Raw genomic sequence first — 4895 nt, 5'->3', positions numbered from 1 at the left:
AAAGATGTTTATTTGAAAAGACTGATAAACTTCTGGTGAGAATGATGAAAAAAAGAGGAAAGGCACAAATAATTAACAGTAGAATAAAAAATGGGGGGAATATAATAGCAGATTTGGCAAATATTTAAATTATAATTAAATAGTAATTATACAAATTACTTTATGCTAATGAATTTAAAATTTAAATCAAACTGCCAAATTTTTAAGAAAAAAATATAACCTACCAAAACTTACTCGAGAAATAATGAAAAGCTTAAATAGTTCTATCACAGTGAAGTGCTTCAATCATACATTTAAAATATTTCCCATGGTGCCCTAACTGGTTTGGCTCAGTGGATAGAGCGTTGGCCTGTGGACTGAAGGGTCCCAGGTTCAATTCTGGTCAAGGGCACACGCCCCGGTTGCAGGCTCGATCCCCAGCAGGGGGTCTGCAGGAGGCAGCCGACCAATGATTATCTCTCATCATTGATGTTTCTATCTCTCTCTTCCCTCTCCCTTCCTCTATGAAATCAATAAGTGCAGTGTCCTTCCCTTAATAGACCATGTGTGCCCACTTTACTGTTTCCTGCTGGCTGGAATGTGGATGTAGCCGCAATCTTGTTTCAAACACGCAAATGGGGAGGAGACTGGAAGTCCAGAACACACCGCATCTTGGTACACCTTGTTGCAAACCATCATATCTCCATCTATTTTTCTAAGGGCTCATTCATCTTTTTTCAGAATCATTTACTCTCGGCTGCTCCATCTTTGGAGTAGTCTTTTCTCTGCTTCAATGATAAACTCTTCCACTTTAAACTCTAAAACAAACAAACAAACAAAAAATCATTTACTCTCACCGGAGAGGCCGAATCCTCCCTCCCATTGAGATGATACGTAAATTCTCAAATTTCACTGCTTTTGGGAATACTCCCTTTTCTTCCTGTGATGCCCCCATGCTCCTAATATTAGAAATTGATAAATATGTATACCTTTTCTCTTGTTCATCTGCCGGTTGTCAGTTTATGTCATAGGCCCAGCTATTGAACCTAGAAGGATGGAGGGAAAGTCTTTCCTCTCGATACCCTCTTCAGGCAAAATGTTATTCTTCTCACTCTTGTCCCTCTCTCTTTTCCTCTCTTCTTCCCTCTGCAAACCCAGTGCATTCTTTAAACTCCAACACTTTTGACTTGTGATTCTGAAAATGCAAAAGAGGAGAAAGAGGAAGCTGCTGCAATCTATTTCCTAAACCAGTGGTCGGCAAACTATAGCTTGCGAGCCACGTGCGGCTCTTTGGCCTCTTGAGTGTGGCTCTTCCACAAAATACCACGTGCGAGCGCGCACGTACAGTGCGATTGAAACTTCATGGCCCATGCACAGAAGTCGGTTTTCGGCTCTCAAAAGAAATTTCAATCATTGTACTGTTGATATTTGGCTCTGTTGACTAATGAGTTTGCCGACCACTGTCCTAAACCATTCATTGAAAGAGACATGAGTGCTAGGTAGTTAAAAGCGTTCATTGTTTAGTCTTATGACCTGCTTAAATGTTCCAAAAACATTTTGGCTGTTAGTGAATGAGCCTTTACCAAAAGACTATTAACTCTGCAGACGTGTTTTTGGTAGAATGCCAATGGGGGTGGGACCCATGGCTAGTGCAAAAGCACCACTGGCCTTCTGGGTTAAGATGGTGGATAGAACACACCAACTGAATTTATTTCCATCCCTAAAACCACAGTAGTGATATTAAACAAAAAAGAGCCCAGCTGATGTTACTCAGCGATTGAATGTCGACCTATGAACCAGAAGGTCACGTTTCAATTCTTGGTCAGGACATGTGCTGGGGTTGCAGACTCCCAGTGTGGCATGCAGGAGGCAGCCGATCAATGGTTCTTTCTCATCATTGATGTTTCTATCTCTCCCTCCCTCTCCCTTCCTCTCTGAAATCTATTAAAATATATTTAAAAAAAAAAAAAAGACATGAAGGCAAAAAGATGGGGAGCACAACAATACACCTTTGGGAGCTGGAAAGCAAACTAACTTAGAAGCACGGAGAAAGCTGAATTCTATGGCAACAGTGTAGAAAATTGAAAACAGACACTATTATACTGCATCATCACCCATAGACTCACAGACTCAAATCCTTCCCCCTCTCCTCTCCCTATCTCCATGGTCCTGGATGACTGTTTCTCCTTGACTCCAATAGAAGTTGGAGTCCCTGAAGAGGATGAATATGAAAGTCTCTAGACTGGGCACAGCAGGCTCAGTGTGAGGACATTGGTACCCTGCAAAACTGGAGTTTACATAATCACACACGTCCTGCGTGCTAAAGCTCCAACTCCTGCTCTACCGCTCTCATCAAATACTTGGTCCTCAAACCATGGCAGCCAGGTCTTTACCCCCCTAGGCAGGAGATTGGCAAACCTCTCTCTGGAGAAACCTGTGCAACCCAAGAGAGAGGAAGTAGAGAAATTGACGTTTGGCATTACCCAACAAAGAAGTGGCCCTACAGTCAGCTCAAAATACGGAAGAGCTCTCCATGAACTCAGAACTTTTTCTTTAATAAAGAATTGAGCCCTAGCTGGTGTGGCTCCGTGGGTAGAGCGTCGGCCTTCAGACTGAAGGGTCCTGGGTTCGATTTCAGTTGGGGGCACATGCCCGGGTTGAGGGCTCAGTCTCGGGTGGGGGGCAGGCAGAAGGAAGCCAATCGATGGTTCTCTCTCATCATTGATGTTTCTATCTCTCCCTTCTCTCTGAAATCAATTTAAAAGAAAAAAAATAAAGAATTGAAAGATAAAGTTGAGTAAATTACGCCAAAAAAAAAAAAAAAGGGAAAAAAGGGAACAGCAAAAAGACAAGAAGATATGAAATAAGAGAAAAAAGATAAGAAAATAAAACCAGTCTATAAAGTCCAGCAGCCAAATAATGGAATTTAATCATGAGCAGAAAACCAAAGATTACGAGAACACCAGAGAAAGTCTCTATCATGCAAGACAAAGACCAAACCAGCAGAAAAAACACCTTGGAGAAAGCAGCAAATGTAGATGAAAGAAAACTTTATGTAACGGGTTCAGTTGCTTTGAGAGAGGAGATCACCGAAGAAATCTGTTATGATTACAACAACAAACACCAAACTTATCCTACTAGAAATGTGCTGAGCAAGGGAGACGCCGGGCAACTGAAGTCTTTCAAACGGACTGACCGAGAAGCTTTGGAACTTGAGTTTTATAAAGTTTGGTTGGGGAGGAGTCAGTGAAAAGATGGTTTGAGAGGAACAGTTGGCAAGGGTGGAGGAGGGGCAGGAAGGAAGGGTGGGGCTCAAACAGGAAAGAACTGGTGAGGTTTCGCAATTGAGTTGAGTGTCTGCCAGCTTTGATAGGCCAGGCCAGGCTGTTTGTGAAAAAGTCTGGTTTTATCTTTACCGAGCACAGGGGTGCACGCTGAGCTGTTGCTGACACTGTTGGCCTGTTTTGCAAACTGTGGTTTCAGGGCAGTTTTTCAGTTTTTCAAGTTGTGGTTTCTGTAGCTTTCCATTGCTCAGTCCTGAGAGAGGTGAGAAAAGAAATTGCATCCTTAAAACAAGAACAGGATGTTCTTTTTAAAAAGAGGAACATTGGCCCTGTCTGGGTAGGCCAATTGCTTTAGAGCAGGTGTCCTCAAACTACGGCCCGCGGGCCACATGCGGGTGTTTTTGCCGTTTTGTTTTTTAACTTCAAAATAAGATATGTGCAGTGTGCGTAGGAATTTGTTCATAGTTTGTTTTTTTTTTAAACTATAGTCCGGCCCTCCAACGGTCTGAGGGACAGTGAACTGGCCCCCTGTTTAAAAAGTTTGAGGACCCCTGCTAGAGCGTCATCCCCATACGCTGAGACTGTGGGCTTGATCCCCAATCAGGGCACATAAAAGAATCAACCAATGAACTTATAAATGTCATGCAACCAACGAATGTGTTTTTCTCTCTCTCCTTTCCTCTCTCTCTCTAAAATCAATTAAAAAATAATAAATTAATTAAAAGAGGAGCATTCATAGAGTAAATAAGGGCTTTTCAAAGTTAAAAATACGATAAGAAATGAAAACTTAAGAATTGAAATAAAATTGAGGAAATTACACAATAAAGAACAGCAAAAACACAAGGAGATAAGAAATAGGAGGAAAAAAATAAGAAAATTAAACCAGTCTAAAAAGTTCAGCAGCCAAATAATGGAATTTTCAGGAAGGAAAAACAGGGGAAGAATCAACAGTGAAATAATTCAAGAAAAATTCTCAGAACTGAAAGACACAACTTTCCAAATTGGAAGAGCCTATCATAATGATAATGGTGAGCCAAGGTTTTCTCCCGGGGTCCTGTCTCGAGACACCAAAGAATGAGCTCCAGAGACAAAGTGTGGGGAATGTATTACGGGGCCCAATACTGGGCTGCCCATGAAGCCTGGTGATCCAGGGGTATATTTTGCTACAAGCCTGCTCTATAGCTACCTGAGTCGCCACCTGATTGATTCTCTCATTGTTCTTGCCCAGCAATGGACCTGAACTTTCCCTGTTTCTATGTGTTCTTACACCTTGTTGTTCGTACACCTTGGTTTCCCATGCCTCCTGCTCTGTGTCCAAAAACATTCTATTCTTTCTGCCTGGTTGGTTTCTGTGCTTAGGCTGCTCAGAGTGCCGTGTCTGCCCCTGCTATGTTCCTCCTGCCTTTGTTTTCCACTGGACCCCTGCCTGTGTGCTGGTGGGTCAAGCTAACCCTCTCAATAACAGATTAAAATTGTTCTAACCAAAACATAGGATTGTGAAACTTAAAACCTTTAGGACAGTGCCCTCTCCCTCCCAGGAGCATGCTGCCCCTTTCCCTTCCACCTCCTCTTCCCCCACAGGCAGGCATCTCCTAACCTCTAAGGATCCCCAGGAGACTTGCAATCAGGGGA

The 4895-nt window shown here is 42.6% G+C and overlaps 1 long non-coding RNA gene across 1 annotated transcript; it reads right to left on the bottom strand.

Moving 5' to 3' along the window:
- Window positions 1-202: 202 nt before the first annotated feature.
- LOC129149814 (uncharacterized) lies at window positions 203-3163 on the bottom strand. Its single transcript, XR_008556628.1, has 3 exons — window positions 3118-3163; window positions 969-1174; window positions 203-797 (listed from the first exon to the last, which is right to left on the bottom strand). It is a non-coding gene; the product is annotated as an uncharacterized LOC129149814 (long non-coding RNA).
- Window positions 3164-4895: the final 1732 nt, after the last annotated feature.

This window comes from Eptesicus fuscus, chromosome 7 (assembly GCF_027574615.1).
Source record: "Eptesicus fuscus isolate TK198812 chromosome 7, DD_ASM_mEF_20220401, whole genome shotgun sequence".
NCBI classification, from domain to species: domain Eukaryota; kingdom Metazoa; phylum Chordata; class Mammalia; order Chiroptera; family Vespertilionidae; genus Eptesicus; species Eptesicus fuscus.
This window is presented reverse-complemented; position numbering and strand designations above follow the sequence as displayed.